Source organism: Trachurus japonicus, chromosome 15, assembly GCF_045865225.1.
Source record: "Trachurus japonicus isolate A0001 chromosome 15, Traja_1.0".
Lineage (NCBI taxonomy): Eukaryota > Metazoa > Chordata > Actinopteri > Carangiformes > Carangidae > Trachurus > Trachurus japonicus.
Window position 1 is genome coordinate 2259918 of NC_140921.1, and position 24269 is coordinate 2284186.

The 24269-nt window shown below is 43.8% G+C and overlaps 3 long non-coding RNA genes across 3 annotated transcripts; all 3 read right to left on the bottom strand.

The window, feature by feature from the left end:
• Positions 1–13923: 13923 nt before the first annotated feature.
• LOC146972990 (uncharacterized) lies at positions 13924–15381 on the bottom strand. The gene is made up of 3 exons (XR_015037801.1): positions 15227–15381; positions 15017–15129; positions 13924–14230 (listed from the first exon to the last, which is right to left on the bottom strand). It is a non-coding gene; the product is annotated as an uncharacterized LOC146972990 (long non-coding RNA).
• Positions 15382–17244: 1863 nt separating this feature from the next.
• LOC146972991 (uncharacterized) lies at positions 17245–19445 on the bottom strand. The gene is made up of 3 exons (XR_015037762.1): positions 19393–19445; positions 18403–18492; positions 17245–17357 (listed from the first exon to the last, which is right to left on the bottom strand). It is a non-coding gene; the product is annotated as an uncharacterized LOC146972991 (long non-coding RNA).
• Positions 19446–20803: 1358 nt separating this feature from the next.
• Positions 20804–21491, bottom strand: LOC146972992 (uncharacterized). The gene is made up of 3 exons (XR_015037696.1): positions 21337–21491; positions 21131–21243; positions 20804–20941 (listed from the first exon to the last, which is right to left on the bottom strand). It is a non-coding gene; the product is annotated as an uncharacterized LOC146972992 (long non-coding RNA).
• Positions 21492–24269: the final 2778 nt, after the last annotated feature.

Consider the following 24269-nt stretch of genomic DNA (forward strand, 5'->3'; position numbering starts at 1 on the left):
AAAGAAACTAAACTAAAACCTGAAGCATCTCAACATGTCAGGTTCTTCATCCTGCTGCTGCTACAGTTCAGAGTACAGACCCATTCATGAAGACTGATGACAGTTGAGTGGTGATGTCGCCCCCTGCTGGTCCCAGACTGAGGGACACGCTGGAACCTTTTTTCCAGTTGGGCCTCACTTGAAGATCTCAAAGTCCTCCTGTTTTGAAAATGATTTGACGGCCCACAGGCAAGGCAAGGCAATTTTATTTGTATAGCCCGTTTTTACAAACAAGGTCGGGAATCACTGTTTTCATAACTCATATACAGATATCTATCCAGCTTTTATTGTGTATTTTCATGGCACGACCTCATTGTCTGTTTGCACTAGGGGAGACCGAGGGAAGATGAGCCACTTTCCATATCCAGGATCACTACATCAAGACAATTATAGTTTAAAAAAAGTTGTGGCTCAACTTACACCGGGTATGGGGTAATAAACAGCAGGAATGTATTTACTGTAATTATACAAATCCAGAATCTAGATTTAATAATTAGGACATGTACAGACAAAATACACTCATTTAGTGTGTAAGGCTGGTGGGTCAAAGTACCCCAGGCTCCCTTACATGTGACTGTACAGTACGATCTTATTTATTTTATTTTATTTAAAGCAGAAGTAAGTGGAATGTTTGTGTTAATATAAGTCTTAAATAGTTGTATCTTCCGACAGCAATCACTTCTATAGAGTGTTTGGTCTGAAACACGGGTCTGTCAGTCACTCTGCTCTGCTCTGAGCCCAGGAGAAAACTTTCCTTGTATCCTACAACCTTTATCCAATGAGGAGGGAGAACGGCATAAAGGGGCAGTCCTCTCTGTGTGTGCAGCCAAGGGATGCGCCTGAATGTGGTGACGTAGGGACGAGGGCGGGGACTGCTAACTCCATCTGCTGACAGGAAGTTAGACAAAACCACCGGATCGCTTACTTCTGCTTTAACTTTTTTGTATTATTCCTTTTCTTATTCATGTTAAAGGGATAGTTCAACAGTTTGGCAAATTGGCCCATTGCCATAATCCCTATAGTCATAGCAGTAGCAGTAGCAGTAGCATAGCAGTTCGTTAACTTTAACTATAATAATAACACAACATTAACAGACAGGTAAGTTTAATTGTTTTAGAGGGAAATTCAGAGACTGCTTGATGAAAAACTGTCCCTGAAGGCAACGCGCATCAGCGGTTTTGCATACCGACAATTAAAGGTAACGAACCTACTGCTATGACTATAGGGATTATTATGGCAATGGGCCAATTTGACAAAATGTTGAACTATCCCTTTAATTTACTAACTTAATCAACATATTAAATCTGAATCTGATTCTTCAGGTCACTGGAGGTGCAGCCCCGACCCGACCACCAGATGGCGCCGTCGCTCTGCCGTTCTGACCCTGGATCAGTCGTAGCCGAGGGTTTGATGCTGTGATGCGTTCACTGTCCTGCTGCAACACGGGGACGCATGGTGGTCAGATACAGGATGAAGAAGGAGAAGAAGACACCGGTTATGTCTTCTTCTTCCTCCTCCTCTTCCTCCTCTCTCCTCCTGGTCTCCATGCCGACGGTCCTGAGCCTCCATGTTGTTGGTGTTGGCAGCGGCGGCTGGATGACGTCGTCGTCGCCCCGAGGCCTCGACATGAACTCGTCCTCAGATGAACTCCGATGGCGCTGAACTCCAATAAACCAGGAAACACTCGGCTCCTTTTGGTTTTTTGTGTGTTTGTTTGTGCGGCTGCAGGTCGTGGTTGTTGTGTGATGGTTTGTGTGATGGTTGTGTGATGGTTTGTGTGATGGTTTGTGCGTCGCCACCTTCACATTCTGCCATGTTTGTGAGGTCACGGTGAGGTCACACTTCTCTCTGACACCATACATGAGCGTGATGCTTCAGACTGAGGCCTCGCAGCTGCAGGCAAACAAACATGTGTGTGAGTCTGTGTGTGTGTGTGAATGCAGGACAGTGTTGGCATTGTTTGCTGTATTTCTGTGTGTGTGTTTATGTGTGTGTGTTTGTGTGTGAGAACAATTGGTGTCAACCTGCGTACACACATTCCTGAACTTTCTGCATCTCCTCTTTTTATTACCTGCTCCTCTTCTCTGCGGTTGCTACTGTACACTTTGTTTTTATGTTTCATGTGCTCGGTTAAAGCCTTTCCCTGCATGTGTGTGTGTGTGTCTGTGTGTGTGTGTGTGTGTGTGTGTGTTGGCGTGCACCTGTAGCCGCGGGCGGGGGGCGGGGCCGGCGCTGACGCAGGCTGATGGAGCTGGACGGCGGCCCAGCTCCTCCTCACCTGTAATTACGCCCGGTAGCAGATTTGGCTGCGGCGGCTGCTGCATCGACACCGAGGTGAAGAGTTGAAGCTCTGATCGCCGTGGAGACGCTGCAGCAGCAGTTCACTGCAAAAACTCAACATCTTTCCAAGAATATTTGTCTTATTTCTTGTCAAAATGTCTAATTTCTAGTCAAAACTAATCTCTTTCCACTTAAAATAAGACTCATCACCTAAAAATGAACTTGTTTTGAAATTATTTTCATTTGTTTCAAACAAACTTTCACTTGGAATAAGTAGAAAAATCTGCCAGTGAAAGCAAGTTTTTTGTGGAGGAAGAAAAACTTGAAAATTTGCTTGAAAGAAGTAAAAAGTGTCTAAAAACAAGCAAGTTTTTAAATGTGATGAGTCTTATTTTAAGTATAATTAGATTTGTTTTGACTAGAAATAAGACAAATATTCTTGGTAAGATTTTGAGTTTTTGCAGTTCATAGTTCACGGTTCCAAAACTGAACTAGTTCATAGTTCTGTTTTCTTTTCTTTTCTTTTTTTTCCCCCCTATGTTGCTACCAGCTATTATTTTTCGACATTATTAGCCTCAGCCCATATGGAACCACAGACAGTTATTTTTGCAGTTTTAACCTCCTAGTTACAGTTACTACTTTACTTTCCCTAAAAAGTGACTGAGTTACAACGTGATGAAAGTAATTAATTACCAGGAAAAGTTACTATTGCATTACTATTTTATAAAATTCTCAAATATGTCAAATTACTTGGACTTCCGTCTTCCCTTCGCCCGTCCTTCTGCTTCCTTCCTTGACCTAATCTGTTCCTTCCCTCCATTTTTCTTTCCTTCCTTTTTCCCTTCCTTCCTTCCGTCCTTCCTTCCTTCCTTCCCTTCATCCTTACTTCTTCTTCCTTCCTCTTTTGATCTAATTGGCCTCCATCTTTCTTTCCTTCCTTCTTTCCACAATCCTTTTTCCCTTCCTTCCTTCCTTCGTCTTCCTGCCTTCCTTTCTTCTTTCCCTTCGTCCTTCCTGCCTTCCTTCCTTCATTTTTTTCCTTCATCCTGCCTTCCTTCCTTCTTTCCCTTTGTCCTTCCTTCCTTTTTTCCCTTCGTCCGTCCTTCCTTCATTTCTTCTTTCCCTTCCTGCCTTCCTTCCTTCGTGCTTCCTGCCATCCTTCCCTTTGTCCTTCCTTTCTTCTTTCCCTTTGTCCTTCCTGCCTTCCTTCCTTCTTTCCCTTCATCCTTCCTTCCTTCCTTCCTTCCTTTCTTCTTTCCCTTCGCCTGTCCTTCCTTCCTTCTTTCCCTTCATCCTTCCTTCTTTCCCTTCTTTGACCCAACAGGAGGGTTAGGTGTGTGTGTGTCTGTGTGTGTGGGATGTTTGTCTAAGTGTGTGTGGACTCAGTCATTCTCACGACATGTTTCTCTCTGCCGCCGCCTCCAACCTGCTACTGTGAAATCAAAGGCCCATGTGTATGTGTTTCTCTGTTTGTGTGTCTGTTATGTGTGTGTGTGTGTGTGTTGTGTGTGTGTGTGTGTGTGTGTGTGTGTGTGTGTATGTGCACGTGGCGGCGTTGAACTTGCATGAACCTGCAGGTCGTGATGCAGTGTGAAGCCGGCAGCAGCAGCAAAGCGGCGGCGGCGGCGGCTTCGTCTGAAGGCGACGTGGCCGTTGTCTCACTAACATAAACAACAGAGTGTGTGTGTGTGTGTGTGTGTGTGTGTGTGTGTGTGTCGCGGCTGCTGCTGCTGCTGCTGCGGGGCGCGGCTCACCTGGCCGCTCACCTGAGGGAGAGAGAGAGAGAGAGAGAGAGGATCTGATCCAGAGTCTGTGTAAACAACTCAGAGACAATGAGCTCATGTGGATCGTTGTTCTGCTTCACCACTCTGGTTCGTCTGAGTGCAGCCGACAGAAGCTGCTGCTGCTGCTGCTGCTGCTGCTGCTTGTAGAGACATGAAGAGTGTTTGATATGAGACAATCACACACACACACACTTAAACACACACACACACACACACGTTACTAAAATATTTCTTATTACCTGAACACTCTGTCCATCACATGTTGGAGCTACTGGTTGCTTCTTTTTCCTCTAGTGTTTTATTTTGAAGGCTCTGAGTCTCTCTTCTGATTGGCTGACTGTTTTCTAAAGTGATCCAATAAAAAATACAGCAGATTTCAGAATAAAACACCCAGAGAAACCAAATCCTGCAAAGTTGTTGTGCTGCTTTGTTGTGACATCACTAAGTGACAGGAAGTCCTGACGGCTGGTTTTAAGGCTCAGTTTCTGAATCCAGGCTGTGTGCATTTCTCTGTGGACTGAGGCTTTGATACTTTCACAGTATTAATATAGAACCTAGAGCTGCTTTATAATCACACTACACATGGACATCTACCTTTATACTGTATGGAGCTTTAACACAAACATCTACCTTTATACTGTATGGAGCTTTAATACAAACATCTACCTTTATACTGTATGGAGCTTTAACACAAACATCTACCTTTATACTGTATGGAGCTTTAACACAAACATCTACCTTTATACTGTATGGAGCTTTAACACAAACATCTACCTTTATACTGTATGGAGCTTTAACACAAACATCTACCTTTATACTGTATGGAGCTTTAATACAAACATCTACCTTTATTCTGAAGGAGCTTTAATACAAACATCTACCTTTATACTGTATGGAGCTTTAATACAAACATCTACCTTTATTCTGAAGGAGCTTTAATACAAACATCTACCTTTATACTGTATGGAGCTTTAATACAAACATCTACCTTTATACTGTATGGAGCTTTAACACAAACATCTACCTTTATTCTGAAGGAGCTTTAATACAAACATCTACCTTTATACTGTATGGAGCTTTAATACAAACATCTACCTTTATTCTGAAGGAGCTTTAATACAAACATCTACCTTTATTCTGAAGGAGCTTTAATACAAACATCTACCTTTATACTGTATGGAGCTTTAATACAAACATCTACCTTTATTCTGAAGGAGCTTTAATACAAACATCTACCTTTATACTGTATGGAGCTTTAATACAAACATCTACCTTTATACTGTATGGAGCTTTAACACAAACATCTACCTTTATTCTGAAGGAGCTTTAACACAAACATCTACCTTTATACTGTATGGAGCTTTAATACAAACATCTACCTTTATTCTGAAGGAGCTTTAATACAAACATCTACCTTTATACTGTATGGAGCTTTAATACAAACATCTACCTTTATTCTGAAGGAGCTTTAATACAAACATCTACCTTTATACTGTATGGAGCTTTAATACAAACATCTACCTTTATACTGTATGGAGCTTTAACACAAACATCTACCTTTATTCTGAAGGAGCTTTAATACAAACATCTACCTTTATACTGTATGGAGCTTTAACACAAACATCTACCTTTATACTGTATGGAGCTTTAATACAAACATCTACCTTTATTCTGAAGGAGCTTTAATACAAACATCTACCTTTATACTGTATGGAGCTTTAATACAACCAGCTACCTTTATTCTGAAGGAGCTTTAATACTAACATCTACCTTTACTTTGAAGGAGCTGTAACACAAACGTCTACCTTTATTCTGAAGGAGCTTTAATACAACCAGCTACCTTTATTCTGAAGGAGCTGTAACACAAACGTCTACCTGTCTCCAGGTGCAGTGAGGTGACATCGTCAGTGAGTGATGGAGGACAGGAACAGGAACAGTGCGGAGGACTTGACCGTCTTCTGACCCTTGGGGGTCTAATGACCCTGGAGAACGAGTGTGTATTGTTGTTGCAGCAGCTGCTGGTGTTAGTTAGATCTTATCCTGCTCTTCAGACTCCATGTACTTTGGACTAAATAGTTTTTTCTTATCAGCCGTGTTGTAAAAACACAGACCTCACTGTCAGGATCGTTCTGGTCTTTACAGGAGCGTGTGTTTCTCCAGAAGTTTGATCCAGACAACATCTGGACTTGTATGAGGAAGTGTTAGTGCCAAGGCCGTAATTACCATATACATTGGGGGGGACACATCCCCCCCAATATTCAGATATGCTAAAAAATTAAAATTAAAAAATTAAAAAGTATCCCATGTGTTAGCGAATTTACCGTACTTTCCAGACTATAGCGCGCACTTGAATATAAGCCGCAGGTTTTCATGTTGTGACATGAGATATTTCCACAGAAAGACAGTAGGAACTGTGACAGTCTGTTTTGGTTACGCTCCTCTCCTCCATGTGCATTTGTTTATAACGAAGCCGACGAAAAATCAATAAATGGAGCGGTGGAAAACGTTACATAACATATACGATGTTACAGTGTGTGTGTTTGTGTAGTCTTAACCGTCATGAACAAAAGATTACGGGTTACGGAGCATGTTTGTGTTGCGGTGCAGCAGAGATGAGAGCTGGGAGACCGGGGCGGGGAAAAAGTAGCGGCTTATATATATATATATATATATAAAGAGAGAGATTTGGTCCCCCCCAATGTTGACTCCATGGTTACGGCCTTGGTTAGTGCCACTGTAGGTTAACGAAATGAGCTGGAGGAGGAGGAGGAGGAGGAGGTGAATTTCAGAGTTTGAAGTCGCAAATTTACCAGAAAAAAGCCCCAAATTTCAGGAAAATACACATAAATCGTCAAGAAAACGATTCAAATCCAGGACGATCTATAACCTGCCAACATCCATGTTCCTGCTGCTGCTCCTCTCGGTTTTATCTGTGGTGTTTCCTCAGTCTGAAACACAGTAAAGTCCATTTAGTGTTGGCTGTAATTTCTAAACTGATTAAAGGGACAACGAGGAGTTTCTCCATCAGCAGAACGAAAAATTCTACGACAATAAAAAAGTCTGATATTAATGTGGATGAATCTACGTTACCACTTGTTAATGGCTCCATTTTAGATAAATCTATGGTTTTGTCTCTATGGTTATTTTGTTATTATTAGTGGTGGTGGAAATGCTGGGCGAGCCGACCAGCGTTTCTTTACTTTCGGTTTCGTGGCGAGTCATGAGAATAACGCAGCCGAATCACCGTTTATGGTGGGAACTACGACGGTATGTGATCGTCTTCCAACCTCTGACTTTAATTCTTGATGAATGAAAACATGAGTCTGTCTTGCTCATAAATGTAGTGTGAAAAAACTTTGCTTTTCCAAAACTCCTCGTTGTCCCTTTAAAGTTTCTTTCATTTCACTTTGGGGCAGAGGATATCTTCACTCTGATCTTATTCTCATATAGGTTTAGTTCTGATTGGTCTCTGCATGTTTGATATTGTCGCCGTCCTTTTGCTTCTTCTCTTGTTGTTTTCTAGCGACTGACGGACAGTGAAGTGACTCGGTGCTGCCCCCTGCTGCTGCAGTCTGTCACTGTATAGACTCTGCTGCGACGTTCACACCTCGATGCTTGGAGACAAATTAACTGTAGTTTAGTGTTTTATTTTTAAATGTCTTTTGGGACACGATGAACTTTCTGTCCATTTAAAGTTGTATAATCTCATTTTAAACCAACGGTGGACGACTGGACGTCTTCCTGAGAGCAGCAGCTGTAGGTCTGCAGACGAAGACAGAGAGAGAGACGACAGGCCGGAGCTTTTAGGTGGGACGGTTGAAGGTCTGAGCAGCAGGAAGACCAGGAAACTTCAGTCATAAATATTTACAGAAAGAAAAGACAGGAGCCGTTCTGGACGTGTGATTGTGATTTTGTCACGTGGGATAAAACCAAGAAAGAGCAGAGGGTCAGAGAAAGTGCAGCGGTGTCATTAGTCATGAGTGTGTGTGTGTGTGTGTTTCCTGTCAGACTGTTTCCTGCTTATTATTTCAATCCATTTAAATTAACATTTAATATCGAAGCCACCGTTAGAAGAGATGGAGGACAGGTGATGGACGGAGGAACGTCTCTGTGATAGATCATGTGACTTATTTGACTAAATATGTTCATATATTTAAAAGTCTTATAATCAAAACAGTTCATCACAGTGTAAAAGTTTGAGTTTCAATCACTTCATTTATCCCTTTATAAAAGATAAACAGAAAAACAAAGTAGTTGTGCGCACATCCAGTTCTATTTTAGACCCGGTGTTTATCAGAGAAAAAGGAAAAAGAGAATATCCACACACTGGATTAAGGCTCCCGTATGTTTATTAGGTAAATGAAACGTTTCGACCATCCTTTTAAAAGATAAACAGACCATCGTGACTATTCAGAAATGAAACATGTGGATGGTTTGTCATGAACTGAACAAGTAACTTTCAGTTCAATTAAATAAAAACTTTGCGACATAGAGCGCGGGTCAAGAAAAGAACAACAACAGTCACATCAGAGCAGCGAACACAAACTACAAATAGATCTGAAAAGCAAATGAATCATGTGAAGTGGAGCTGAATAGAAAACATATAACAACAGGTAATGAAAAGATGCTGTACGGTGCAGGTGACGCACAATCAGACGTCAGAGGGTTAAATTATTAACACAATGACTTCGTTAGCGTCTCGGTCCTCGACCAGACGAGACCAGAGAGACATGAAAGACATGAAAGAGCAGAGTTCAACAGACTCTCCCTCCCTCTCTCCCTCCCTTCCCTGCCTCCCTGGCTCTAAAAGCCTCGGAGCTTTCAGACCACTTGTTGCTAATAGAGGGATATTTACCCTAACGGGAACAGAGGCGGGGTGGAAGCCCAGGTCACTGCACTCAGCAACAACACAGCTCGCTCTGCTTGTACAGCGGGGACAGACGGACGCACTGTAAAAAATGTCGGTCTGAACTATGATGATGATGTTGTTGTCGCAGGCGGCAGGTTCACTGCAGGTTCACTACAGGTTCACTACAGGTTTAGGATCACTACTAGGGTTGTGAACGATAAACCGATGCAACCGGATATTAAGTTTAACAAGTGAGAGATACGGCTGTGTCGGTATAGCAGCCTCCTGAATCGATACAAATTAGCCGTGAATTCCTAGATGAATCGGTTGTAGAGACATGGATCGGTTATCGCGAGACTTGGAATCGGTTGCGAGGACGTGGCACATCATGATTGGCTGTGATGACGTGTTGCTTGGGAATTCAGTAGCCTACGTATGGGCTAGAGTGCCTAGCTGTTAGCGGTGTCTTTAATAACTCATAACTCTATCAATTTTTTTCCAGCGAATATCTTAGTTACAACATGATTCGCTAACTGGAGTAGTTTCATGTTGTGTCCCATGTCTAAAAATAAATACATTGACATGTGATTTTGTTGTTATTCTTTTTTTCTTTTTCTACTTTCTTTTTTTGCCAGTGATTTAAAGCAACAATGCTTGGGGATATGTGGTCTTTTATATATTTGAAAAGACTGGAATATTGTACTGTGGCTTACTGTAAGATAGTCACTTTCATAGAATTGGCTTCTTTATGTTATAAAATATCTATTAACCGTAGAATTTAATCGAATCATATCATCTTACACTGTACCGATTCGTATCGAATCGGTCTGTAATTATAAAAGGATATCATTTTTAAATCGTATCGTAACCCGTGTATCTAGATGCATATCGAATCGTTTATCACAGAGAGATGTGCAATCCTAATCACTACAGGTTCACTACAGGTTCAGGTTCAATACAAGTTCACTACAGGTTCAGTAAAGGTTCACTACAGGTTCAGGTTCACTACAGGATCACCACAGGTTCAATACAGGTTCAATACAGGATCACTACAGGTTCAATACAACTTCACTACAGGTTCAATACAGGTTCATGAAGCTTCATGTTTCATGGAGGTTTTGTCTGATGAGTCAGTTTAAAGCCATGACTGGAAAATCTAATAATAGACAGTAGCCTAATAATTTGGATTATTCTGTCAACTTTGGTCGAACGTTCCAACTTTAAACTTTCTGTCACTTATCGTTTGACTTTGATCGGCCCAAGTAGAAGCTCATGTAACCCAGTAGATAATTGGGACTGATAATATTGTTGTTTCCCATATATTTTTTTTATTGATTAACCCTCATTAGTTTATTATTCTGTCAATAATATTAATTTTACACACACTCAGTCTTTATTTGTTGTATTATTTGTAAGAGAAAGTAGTCCCACCCTCTTCTCGCTAGAGTTACAGTGCGGAGTGAGAGTGCAGAGTTAGCGCGGTGCGGAGTCAGAGCAGCAGATGAGAAACACGGACGAGAAAGTCAGTAAGAAGTCACGAAAACGGCGGTTGTTAACTCACTTATCATTATCAACACAGAATAACCCTGTAAAGTGTAGGCTACCTACCTGAAGCAGAGAGGCGGTCGAGGACCTGTGGGTTATTGTTTTCGGCAGAGACTCGGTGAGTTGCTCGAGCTAACTAGCGCTAGCACATGCTAACCGTTAGCCACATCGTGATTCAGTGCGTGAGATGGCAGAAAGCTTGTCGACACATGAACGTGACTTGCCGCTACTGTTTGTTTACTCTGTGTTTTAAGACTTAAAGCTGCATATTTTTGCTCTGATAATCTGATGAAAACAAATGAGGTGTGCTATTTATTTTCCTGTGTGTGTGTATTCATTCCGAGATGCACTGTTTAGGGTGTGTGTCTTGTTAAATACTGCTAAGCATCTCCATTTAACTTATCACAAAGGCAGAAATTCTGAAGCCCTGAATTGATATTCTGATGTGTGTTAAAGGTGCATTTAGCTAATTTCCAGTTCATAATTCAATGAAAATGTGTGAAATAGTTTTAAAAAAAGGATTAAAATGAACAATATCTCATGTGGGAAAATGAGTTAAAATTATCATAATTCATGGTTAAGTAGCTAAAATAATTCATGTTGATTGAAAATGATTAAGAATGTGTGAAAATACTCACCTTGAGATAAAAAAAGAGAACTGTACAGTTAAAAAGATAATTCATTTAATCACTATTGTGTTCCAGTAGTGTGTTGAGATTTATGTATTGAATGGCCATGAGAGTAGTTTGATGATTCTGTGTAGTGACAGCCCTGTCTTTATACAGGCTAGGTTTTTCGAGACCCTTCAGAAACCCTTAGATGTGGATCTGGATTCTCCTGGTTGATGGAGATGGCGAGTCAGTGAAACCCTCCTTACCCAAAGGAGCAGAGAACCAGCACCTGAGCCTGAGGAGGACATCCAGCCCTTCTTTACCTTAATGAGTGTGTCTGTGGTAGGACCACCACACACACACCTGACTCCTGAACCCCTGACTCTTTGAACTTTCCCCTGACTCGACTTACACACGTTTGACTGAAGCGCGCTGACTAACAACAACATTAAAGGAACATTCAAGGAACATTACGTTTCCAATTGGATACTTTTATTTGGTTTTATGTTAAAGAAAGACTGTGGAACATTGAGCAATCAGATGTCATTGCACTGAATTTAATTTTAATTTTATTTTTATTTGCATACAATTTAAAGGGACAACGAGGAGTTTCTCCAGTGGCAGAACGAAAATTCTGCGACAATAAAAAAGGCTCATATTAATGCAGATGAATCTACATTACCCACACTTGTTAATGGTCCATTTTTGATAAATCTATGGTTTTGTCTCTATGGTTATTTTGTTATTATAAGTGGTGGTGGAGATGCTGGGTGAGCCGACCAGCGTTTCCTTACTTTCGGTTTCGCGGACGCTGCCCGGTGGGTCATGAGAATAACGCCACCGGCGATTCGGCAGCGTTATTCTCATGACCCGCCGGTTATGGTCGGAACTACGACGGTATGTGATCGTCTTCGAACCTCTGACTTTAATTCTTGATGAATGAAAACATGAGTCTGTCTTGCGCCGGTCAAAGAATTTCATGGTGCGCGGAGGCTCATAAATGTAGTGTGAAAACACTTCGCTTTTCCGAAACTCCTCGTTGTCCCTTTAATACAGTCAACTTACTTCCAACATACTTCGTGGCTCCATTGTCTGTCACTTCCTCTTTAAACCCTCTTCTACGAACCTAGTCTGTGGTCCAAAACTTTGTAGTACCTAGTGGGTTACACTCACTTTGTGGGGTTTTTTATGTCCAGTATCAAAGTTAATATAAAAGGTCAACAGGTGATGAGCTGCAGAAAACCATCACAACACACTGAAATAAAAAGATGGTCAAACAACTTCCTGTTCCTGTTTTTATCACTTTCCCTCATTTTGAGTGAGAAAAAGCAACAAAAATTATAAAACACGACACTAAAAGCAAAAGAAACAGGGCCTTTGTAAATAGAACCTCCATTTAAACCCGGTTATCCCATCGGCTGGGTGGTTGTCGGTTCGTGTCCTTTCTTGTGTCCACGTTGGGGCTTTGTTATCTGAGGACGCTGCTGAATTATGACGGCCAATCATAACAATTTTAAGCCGATGAAAGGAAGCTATTAAAAACAGGCCCGGGACGAGGGTGAAGTTCTGGGCAGGGACGGACGGCGAAGGCAGCAACAACACGTTATGTGAAAAATAAAAACAAAGAAAAAGCGGAACAGCGACGGAGTCAAACGTCCTGCGTCGTGGGTTAAGCCCCGGCATTGGGAAAACACCAGCAAATTAGCAGGAATAACTGCACGGCGGTGTTTGTTGTCATTCCGGAGTCAGTTATGCCTGGTGCTGCCTCGCTGTAACCCCGCCGCCGTGACACCTATCTCTGCGTTAAACAAATACGCCGAGGTCCCGACCTCTCCGTGTTTGGATTCGCAGGCCGGGAGCCCAGACAGCCGCGCTGCGCTGCGACGTACGAATCAACACAAACCTCCGTACAGGAATGCAGCTGTGGCCACGGACCCCAGGATGACCCTGAGAGTGAGAGTGTGTGTGTGTGTGTGTGTGTGTGTGTGTGATACATACATAATCACACTGCACCACACACACACACACTGGTGGTGACACTTTTCTGATTATGTATGTTAAATGTTTGGTTCTGTTCTGCTGGTTTGTGCAAAAATCATCCTTATTTCATATTTTCTACCACAGGCTTTTTTTAAATGTAAGAAATGAATAATGAATTGATCGTTAATTTTCCCAATGATCGGATAAGGACGTGCATTAGACTGACTGGTCCCACTAACCCGACGTCCAGTCTGAACTCAGTCACATATTCACCTGTACCTGAACTCACCAGCAGGACGCCACTGTTCCTCTAGTTTGAACTCTTGGTCGCCTCTGAATATTTATACATTTATGAATCAAAGACGTGATGCAACCCAGTGTCAAGTCATGAAACCGGTATTTTTCCATAATCTGACTCAAATGTGGAATAAATGTAATTCACTTTTACAATGCAACACTATGTTTCTTGACAAATTCAACATAATTTGTAACATTATTTAAAAATAAAACTTTTTGTTTGTTTATGTTCTACTCAGTGTTGCCAAAATGCATTGAAATTCAAATATAGAAACACAGCAATGAATCTGTTTCAATTCAATGTTTTCAGGAGAAAGTATACTTTTTAAGTTCACTTAAATCCACTGTAGGTAGATCAAATATTTACTGTAATATTGATCAGTCTTTTGTGGTTACACTGACTTTTGTTTAAAAAAAGGCTCAAATATCATTTCATATGACAAAACTAACATGTAGACAAAATGAACATTTTAACAAATCTGATGCTTTTAAAGCTTTTATTTGTCACTGGCTCTTATTCAGATTTACAGTAATTCTGCACAAACAGGAAACAACAGCACTGACGCACAATAACAACATCAAACAGAAACTTCAGAATCAGAAACTTTGTGCGTTTACACAAACAAAGAAAAGCTGCAGACACTAAACATCAAGTTAAACATAAAGAACGCAAAGATACTCCAAGATGATCAACTTAGACAGACAGACAGATCAATTGATCTTAATCAGCCTTCTTCTCACAGATCCATCCATGTTTGTCTGCACAGCTCACAGCTCTCCATCCTCTGGTCTCTGTGACTGAGGTCGCACAGGATTGGTCTTCACCTGGAGCCACAGTCCAGTATCTGAAGGAGGAACAAGAAGGAACATGGTCGTTAGATGTAGAAAAATAGAGAAAATGGAGGTCAGATGGAGGAACATGGATGAACATGGAGGTTAGATGGAGGAACAGTGAGGAACATTGAGGTTAGATTGAGGTCAGAGTGACAAACATGGAGGTTAGATAGAGGAACATGGAAGAACATGGAGGTCAGGTAGAGAAACATGGAAGAGCATGGAGGTGAGTTGGAGAAAAACAGATTAACGTGGAGATTAGATGGAAGAACATGAAAAAACATGGAGGTTAGATGGAGGAACATAGAAGAACGTGGAGGTCAGATGGAGGAACATGGAAGAATGTGAAGGTCAGATGGAGAAAAACAGAGGAACATGGAGGTCAGATGGAGAAACATGGAGGTACCTGTAGGAATATGGAGAAACATGGAAGAAAATGGAGGTCAGATGGAGAAAAACAGAGGAACATGGAGGTCAGATGGAGGAACATGGAAGAAAGTGGAGGTCAGATGGAGAAAAACAGAGGAACATGGATGTTAGATGGAGGAACATGGAAGAATGTGAAGGTCAGATGGAGAAAAACAGAAGAACGTGGAGATTAGACAGAGAAACATGGAAGAACGTGGAGGTCAGATGTAGGAACATGGAAGAACGTGGAGGTCAGATGGAGAAAAACGGAGGAACATGGAGGTTAGATGGAGAAAAACAGAAGAACGTGGAGATTAGACGGAGAAACATGGAAGAAAGTGGAGGTTAGATGGTGACACACAGACACAGATCATGGTTCCTGGTCTTACTCTTGAGTCAGGTTACTTCCAGTGATCCACTTCCAGCTGCCCAGTTCAACTCTGAGTCCGATCCAGAAGCTGTCAGAGCCCAGATCAGCCACGGTGCTGTTGAAGATGAAGTCCTGACGGCCACAGACAGATTTATTTGTTGTGTGATTGATTTTATTTGACCCCTCTGAGCCACCGCACAGCTCTGCTGGTGAACACAGTCTTCCTCACCTGTTCCTCTGCCGTCTCTATGACGACCAGGTGGGCGCCTCGTCCTCTGCATTTGTCTCGAGCGTCGTCCCAGCTCCTCGGATCACGGCGATCGATGACGTAGCAGCTGGACAGGAAGTGAATCCATCCTGCAGGACAGGGTAGACTCCGCCTCCCTGAGGAAAATCAAACAGTTACATTACTGATCACTGCTCTGTGGAGTCATTATTCAGTATTATTTCTGGATAAAGACACTCTGTCATACATCTACTGAGGTAAAAATCTGTTGTCCACGGTCGAGGGTTAGGGGGGGCGGTGGGGGTGGCTTGAAGTTGCATTTGTCTACTCCAGTCCTGCATCCTCCACGGCTGAGGGGTGGTGGGGTAAGTGGGGTAGATATGAGTATAAGTTTGTCTTCTCCAGTCCTGCATCCTCCATGGCCGAGGGGTGGTGGGGTAAGTGGGGTAGATATGAGGATGCGTTCGTCTTCTCCAGTCCTGCATGACCCATGGCCGAGGGGTGGTGGGGTAAGTGGGGTAGATATGAGTATGTGTTCGTCTTCTCCAGTCCTGCATCCTCCACGGCCGAGGGGTGGTGGGGTAAGTGGGGTAGAATTGAGGATGCGTTCGTCTTCTCCAGTCCTGCATCCTCCACGGCCGAGGGGTGGTGGGGTAAGTGGGGTAGATATGAGTATGTGTTCGTCTTCTCCAGTCCTGCATCCTCCACGGCCGAGGGGTGGTGGGGTAAGTGGGGTAGATATGAGTATACGTTCGTCTTCTCCAGTCCTGCATCCTCCACGGCCGAGGGGTTGTGGGGTAAGTGGGGTAGATATGAGGATGCATTCGTCTTCTCCAGTCCTGCGTCACCCAAGGCCGAGGGGTGGTGGGGTAAGTGGGGTAGGCATGAGGATGCATTCGTCTTCTCCAGTCCTGCATCACCCACGGCCGAGGGGTGGTGGGGTAAGTGGGGTAGGCATGATCATACGTTCGTCTTCTCCAGTCCTGCATCCTCCACGGCTGAGGGGTGGTGGGGTAGGCATGATCATACGTCCGTCTTCTCCAGTCCTGCATCCCCCAAGGCTGAGGGGTGGTGGGGTAACTTGGGGTAATATCAGGATGCATTCGTCTTCTCCAGTCCTGCATCACCCACGGCCGAGGGGTGGTGGGGTAAGTGGGGTAGATATGAGGATACGTTCGTCTTCTCCAGTCCTGCGTCACCCAAGGCTGAGGGATGGTGGGGTAAGTGGGGTAGATATGAGGATGCATCCGTCTTCTCCAGTCCTGCATCCTCCATGGCCGAGGGGTGGTGGGGTAAGTGGGGTAGATACGAGGATAAGTTCGTCTTCTCCAGTCCTTCATCACCCACGGCCGAGGGGTGGTGGGGTAAGTGGGGTAGATATGAGGATGCATTTGTATTCTCCAGTCCTGCATCCTCCACGGCTGAGGGGTGGTGGGGTAACTGGGGTAGGCATGATCATATGTTCGTCTTCTCCAGTCCTGCATCCTCCATGGCCGAGGGGTGGTGGGGTAACTGGGGGTGGCATCAGGATGCATTCGTCTTCTCCAGTCCTGCATCCTCCACGACTGAGGGGTGGTGGGGTAAGTGGGGTAGATATGAGGATGCATTCGTCCTCTCCAGTCCTGCATCCTCCATGGCTGAGGGGTGGTGCGGTAAGTGGGGTAGATACGAGGATAAGTTCGTCTTCTCCAGTCCTGCGTCACCCTAGGCTGAGGGGTGGTGGGGTAAGTGGGGTAGATATGAGGATGCATTCGTCCTCTCCAGTCCTGCATCCACCGCGGCTGAGGGGTTGCGGCGTAACTAGGGTAGACATTAGTACTCGTTCGTCCTCTCCAGTCCTGCATCCACCGCGGCTGAGGGTTGGTGGGGTAACTCGGGGTGACTTGATCATGCATTCGTCTTCTCCAGTCCTGTGTTGTCCATGACCAAGGGGCAGTGGTGCGAATCCCCTTCAGCTGCTGGTTTTCCCTCTTCACTTGCTGGTTTTCTTCTTTCAGCTGCTGGTTCTCAATCTCCAGGTTCTTCATGGCGGCTTGTGTCTGTTTCAGTTGGTCCACCTGGAGCTCCAGGTTCTGTTTGACATTGGCAGACACGTCCATCTCGTTGCTCAGTGTGGTGGAAAGGACGGATGTAACTATAAACAGCAAGAAGGTAAAAAAAAAAAATCGAAATAAATGTACATATAAAAACAAACATACAGTACATAAAATCAGAGTTGTCATCATGTGACACTAACAATTATCAATTAATCAACAATTATCAACCTGTCACGCTGCAGTTCCTCTCCTGAACACAAAAGTGATTCTCTGTGTATCAACAGTGAATAAAAGCTGAACATGGCTCTGTTTATCATGTTGCTTTTATACACAGACTATCATGTGGTGTGTTGTTGGCTGGTTTTAGCTAACATTGCTAACAACAACAGTAGATAACTAAAGGTGGCCCATCCAGGACTTTCATGTCATGTCATCTGGAAACTGCATTGCTTTGATCTTTTTCACTTATTTTCGTCGGTAAATGATTCTGATTTGTCTTATGCATTGAGGGTTTGTTTGCTCTAAGCTTTTCCCAGTTTGGTTTATTGCATAATTACATCACATTTTGTGGCGAAAGTGCGGTGTCTTTGAAAAAGTTCGACAATGCGGGCTTTGGCTGGTTAAATGCGTTGAATTATATGATTGCATAATGGTGTTTTTCTGGAGGGACTGGTACAGATGGTGAAGTTGTGAAGGTGGACTGATGAGTCAGACATACGCGTAAAAGCTTCAAGAATCAGGACTGATGTGTTTATAGGCTGATTTCATATGATAGAATAGAGAGACTTTAAAAGAAATGTCTAGTTCAGTTCAGTTTGATGAAGAATTTCACTGAGAGCGCGAGAAAGCCTCTGTTTGTGGTTTCTGTCACATGAGTTGCCATTAGTTCACATGTGATAAATATACAGAGGTTTATATAGACACTGGCTGTCTGAGAGGAAGTGAAACTAATGGTTATCTCAACCTCAGTTTAGAGTTTAACATTGTTCCCAAGTACTTTTACGTGTCAACAATCTCATCTTCATGGTTATGTATAATTCTACATGTAAGGTTGAGTTTGCCTGTTAAAAATCAATAATTGCCTCCTTAGTCTTGGAGATATTGAGGTCTAAGAAGTTCTCATCGTGTCCGGTTGGTACTCACAGTGGATCCTTAGAACCATGATCACCAGCAGTACGGCCCAGCACACGGCCACAAGCGAGAGGGGCCTGACCACGGACTGAATCCTGGTGTCTGATTGATCTGTTGGGAGATGAGACGATAATCAGCTGGTGTTAATGACCACTGATCAATTCCTATAGATCAAACTGTTTCCTGTCAGACCAATAAATCAAAAACAAAGAATGAATCCATTAACACGACACATCAGCACATGAGGAAGTAAAATAAATCAGTTACTTTGTTTTTATAGGAATCAGGTTTGTTGACCAGAAACTTCCCCAAAAGAAAATTGGTGATGACCAGTGTTTACTAAAAAGATGTGAGGGAAATATTGGGTAATAATTGTCATGTTTAATAATCAAACAGATCAGCTCAGTTATGAAGGCTTAAAGAACAGACCCGGTTTATAATTCACAGTGCACATCGCTGAGTTTTCATATTCAGACTCATCGTCGTCTTCGTCATTGTTGAGTTCCTCTGAAACAGAAAAGTCATGAAGATGCACTGAGCAGGAGGCGGAAAACAACATGTTGTATTAGGTGCGTTTCCATGGACACTTTTTCCTCTTCCTGACTGAATTCATTCCAAAGGAGTCTTTCCGGTTTTAATGGTTTATGATCCAATCTGATCTGGTGTTTACATGAGACACTGCATTTATTCTGAACGGACGTTTTACAGCCGTGTAACATGCACTGAGTGTTCTTCGAGAATTAATGCTAGTAAGCCGCATCGAGTTCGTGCCCGGTCCAGTCCGGTCGGATTTTAATCTTCAGGCCCAGTGAGAACTCTAGAAATCAAAACATCCCGTGACTGATCCATGTAAACATGGCTATTGTTTCTTATCAAGCTGCAGAAACTGTAAGGAACATTTCTGCTGATGTGCAAACTGAGCTCTTTTTACCCCCTTGAACTACAAAGTCCTGACCCTGAACCAACTCCACCAGCGATGGAGCAGGTGCAGTGAGATCTTACCTGCAGATGCTCTCACAGCTGGATTATGAGTCACCAACGACTCCTGAGGTTTGGTCTTCATCTCATACATGGTGCTGATCTGGATGGATGTGATGAGAGAGTGTGTGTGTGTATCAGAGGAGTGCTGAGTTTTAGTCTTGTGTTGGACTGCACTTCTGCTTTGAGGTTATAACAGTCAGACCTTCGTCATCATGTCGACCAGCTCAGCTTCACCTCACTGCTCTGCACAATGTGAGGGTGATGGACTGATGCTGTCTGCTCTTAGTGTTGGATCATAGTGTTGGATCTCAATAGGATTCAATTACCTGGTTCAATAAAAATACATCTTCACTGTATATGACAAACATCCATACATCACACACTCTGCTCCTGCAGCACTCGTTACTTCTGCTTTAACACAACCACAGGAAGTCAGAGTTAAAACTTTTCAGACAACTTTGTAATCAAACACACTTCTTTATTTCTGTTTCACTAGATGATTATTTAAGTCCCTTCTGCGGGAGGGGGGGTAGGTGGAGGGAGACAGACCATAAAGGTATAAAGCCCTTTTCACGCAGGACACAGTGAACAAAGGCTGCGCACAACTTCCCTTTCATTGTATATGTGGTGCCATTCTTGCATGCACATTGCACCCAAGTTGAACCTCGACTTGGGCACAACGCTCTGTGACGACACTTGGGGGCGTTCAACAATCGGTAGAATCTACAATCAGCGGTCAGCAGCTCCTGTCTTGCCCTGAGGATACTTTCTTACCATCTTTGACTGCTATTCTTTTCCTTCTCATAAGAACTAATGATGGGATTTTCTTCTGCTTATTTGTCAGATACATAGGGCATCGATACTGGTTGACCAATTTTTTTAGTCATGGAAAACACATGGAAATTGAGAAAAACAAGTCAAATGTCCTGGAAAAGCTTGAGTTGTCCTGGAAAATGATCTATCACATGGTGTCATCAGCAACTAGAGCTCTGTTTGACTTTTTTAGACCCCGCTAACGATTTCTTTTCCAAAGAAGTGCCTAGCGAGAAAAATAGAGACTTTGAGTTGATGGGTGTTTCCAGTATTGGACCATGAGCAGGAGGGTTTTCTCTGCTGAGTGAGAGATAGAGGAGCAGCAGCGGTACTGTAGCAGCTGAAAATGATTTAGAAGAAACGTATTTGTTGCCAACTCATTTATTGTTTACACAAAGAAAGAAAAGCTGCAGACATTAAACATCAAAGTCATTCATTCATTTCATTAACCTTTATTTAACCAGACAAAAATTGCTAAGAAAAGACTCTTATTTAGGCAATGGCCTGGTGGGAGGTGAAGGACCTCCTAGGGGGCAAAAGCATACAGACTGTAAAGATAACTCAAAGGTGATCAACTTGCATAGATAGATAGATAGACAGACAGACAGACAGACAGACAGAGAGAGACAGATCTTAATCAGCCTTCTTCTCACAGATCCATCCATGTTTGTCTGCACAGCTCACAGCTCTCCATCCTCTGGTCTCTGTGACTGAGGTCGCACAGGATTGGTCTTCACCTGGAGCCACAGTCCAGTATCTGAAGGAGGAACAAGAAGTAACATGGAGGGTTAGATGGAGGAAAACGGAGGTTAGATAGAGGAACATGGAAGAACGTGGAGGTCAGATGGAGGAACATAGAAGAAAATGGAGGTCAGATGGAGGAACATGGAAGAAAGTGGAGGTCAGATGGTGACACACAGACACAGATCATGGTTCCTGGTCTTACTCTTGAGTCAGGTTACTTCCAGTGATCCACTTCCAGCTGCCCAGTTCAACTCTGAGTCCGATCCAGAAGCTGTCAGAGCCCAGATCAGCCACGGTGCTGTTGGAGATGAAGTCCTGATGACCACAGACAGATTTATTTGTTGTGTGATTAAATTTGACCCCTCTGAGCCACCGCACAGCTCTGCTGGTGAACACACTCTTCCTCACCTGTTCCACTGCTGTCTCTATGACGACCAGGTTAGCGCCTTGTCCTCTGCATTTGTCTCGAGCGTCGTCCCAGCTCCTCGGATCGTGGCGATCGATGACGTAGCAGCTGGACAGGAAGTGAGTCCATCCTGCGGGACAGGATAGACTCCGCCTCCCTGAGGGAAACCAAACAGTTACATTACTGATCGCTGCACTGTGGAGTCATTATTGATTATTTCTGGATAAAGACACTCTGGGCCCTAGTTTCGTCGACCAGGTGAAGTCTAGCATCAGCGCAGCTTCGCCACGCCAACGGGGTGTGGCCCAGGTCCATTTCGCAAGTTTGCTGGGCCGCGCAGTCAGACTTAGACTAGCGCAACCCCTCCCCTCGTCCCTCCCACCGGCGCAAACGGTGAAGAGGGAGGAGACAGGGCGGGAGGGAGACAGGAGGAGGAGAGAAAGGCGTGGAGTGGGTTTGACACAGCCGAGTCAGATCTTCACCAATCAAAGGAGCTCCTCTCCTCACCTTTAACTGCGCGGCGGGTGATGCGCGCTGCAAGTTTGTCATTTTATACTTTGACATGGACGGAGGAGACAGCGACGCCAGAGGCCGAACCTCTCCCAGGAGGAAACAGCTGTTTTGGTCCGGAGGTCCGAGCTCAGAGTGACCAATAATGAGTTTACTAATATACTTAACCAGGATTGATCTGATACACTGAGAACCCCTACCCAATCTAAGAAACAACTAATACACTAATAAAGAAACTCACATTTATTCAAACCCTGTGTAAGCAAGATGACAGGTGTACACTAATCACAACATAAACACAGACCATGTGGATTAAATCAGCGTAAAGGACTCGCGCTCTCTCTCTCCCTCCCTCTCTCTCTCTCTCTCTCTCTCTCTCTCTCTCTCTCTCTCTCTCTCTGTCCGTCTCTTTTTTTCTCTTTTTTTTCTGTGATGAGATGCTGAGTATACTGTAGTGGGCTATATACTGACTATCTGATACCGAGGCTGTTGTGGTGGACTAAGAGAGATGATGATTTGTGTTTTGTTTTTCATTACGGCTGCGTGATGCGGTCGCTCTCCGCTAATGAATTAATAAGTAAATAAATAAATAAATAAATAAAGCGATCATCACAAGGGCAGAGTGGTATCTCAACACGGCAGCGACATGCAGTCATCCACCCTCAGTCCTGCTTTTGGGACATCCACAGCTGCTTTTCAGTGCCAGTTCGTCCCTGCTGTGTTAATTCAGGTGGAGTTTCCTTTACGCTGCCAACAGCCTTTGATCTCTGCTTTGATCTGACGTCAGATGTGACGGGACAATCTATATAGATATAAATTCACGTGTTGATTCCGTTAGTTGCATTAAATAGTGGTTATTGTGGATATTTATTGCATTGAAATGTGTCTGGAACTGTGGAGATCTGCCTGTGAGGTCTTGGTGACGTGTGTGCACTGCAGGTCAGTCAGCCAAACTTGCACTGCACCTGCTGCGCTTCGCGCTGCGCTGAGACTAGACCTGGTTGGAGGTGGCGAGCTTTCAGCGCAACCTCGGCGGGACATTTTCGGACAAAACTTCCACTGCACCAAGCTGAATCTGTGACGCCTCCCCCTGCTGCGCGGCCACGCCTATCTCAGCGCAGCGCGATCTGCCAATCTTCCAATCTGACTTTGCGCTAGGCTGCGCTGGTCGAAACTTGCATTAGACCGGCTGCGCTACCTTGCGCCACCTGCGCTGCGCCAGCAAACTAGGGCCCCTAGTCATACATCTGCTGAAGTGGTAGTCGGTATAGTTAAGTGGTGGACTTCTCCACTGCCAAGATGTAGTGTTGACGGTCGTAAGGTTCAGACACGGGTTTGTCTTGTTCAGACGCTGGTTTTCCTCGTTCAGACACTGGTTTGTTTTGTTCAGATACTGGTTTTCCATGTTCAGATGCTGGTTTTCCTCGTTCAGATGCTGGTTTGTCTTGTTCAGATACTGGTTTTCGTCATACAGATGCCTGTTTCCCTCGTTCAGACGCTGGTTTTCCAAGTTCAGATGCTGGTTTGTCTTGTTCAGCTGCTGGTTTTCCTCATTCAAACTCTGGGTTGTCTTGTTCAGATGCTGGTTTTCCTCATTCAGATGCTGGTTTGTCTTTATCAGTTGCTGGTTTTCTTCTCTCAGCTGCTGTTTTTCCCTCTTCACTTGCTGGTTTTCCTCATTCAGATGCTGCTTTTCTTCTCTCAGCTGCTGTTTTTCCCTCTTCACTTGTTGGTTTTCCTCGTTCAGACGTTGGTTTGTCTTGTTAAGCTGCTGGTTTTCCTCTTTCAGATGCTGCTTTTCTTCTCTCAGCTGCTGCTTCTCAGTCTCCAAGTTCTTGATATCCTCCTTCATGGTGGCTTGTTTCTGTTCCAGTTGGTCCACCTGGAGCTTCAGGTTCTGTTTGGCATTGGCTGACACGTCCATCTCGTTGGTCAGTTTGGTGGAAAGGACGGATGTAACTATAAAGTAAAAAGTGAGAAGGTAAAAAAAAACCCACAATAAATACACATATGAACACAAACATACATAAAATCAGAGTAGTCGTCATGTGACACTAATTGAATGCTGTAATCAACCTGTGAGGCAACAGTTCCTCTCCTGACCACTAGAGTGATTCTCCAACAGTGAGTCAGTCTAAGAGTCAGTTTAAGATAACAGGACATTCTCACATGCACAACATCACCATCTCTCTTTCGGTTACTGTGTAGTATGAGTATGAGTTTGTGCTAAAATCTGTTCTGTTCCATTCGGTCTTCTTCTGCTTAGGGTCATGGGGGCAGCAGTCTAAGCAAGGACGCCCTGACTTCCCTCTCCCTGGACACTTCCCCCAGCTCTTTCGGGAGGATCCCAAGGCGTTCCCAGGCCAGCCAAGTGACAAAGTCACTCCAGTATGTCCAGTGTCTTCCCTGGGTCCTCCTCCCAGTG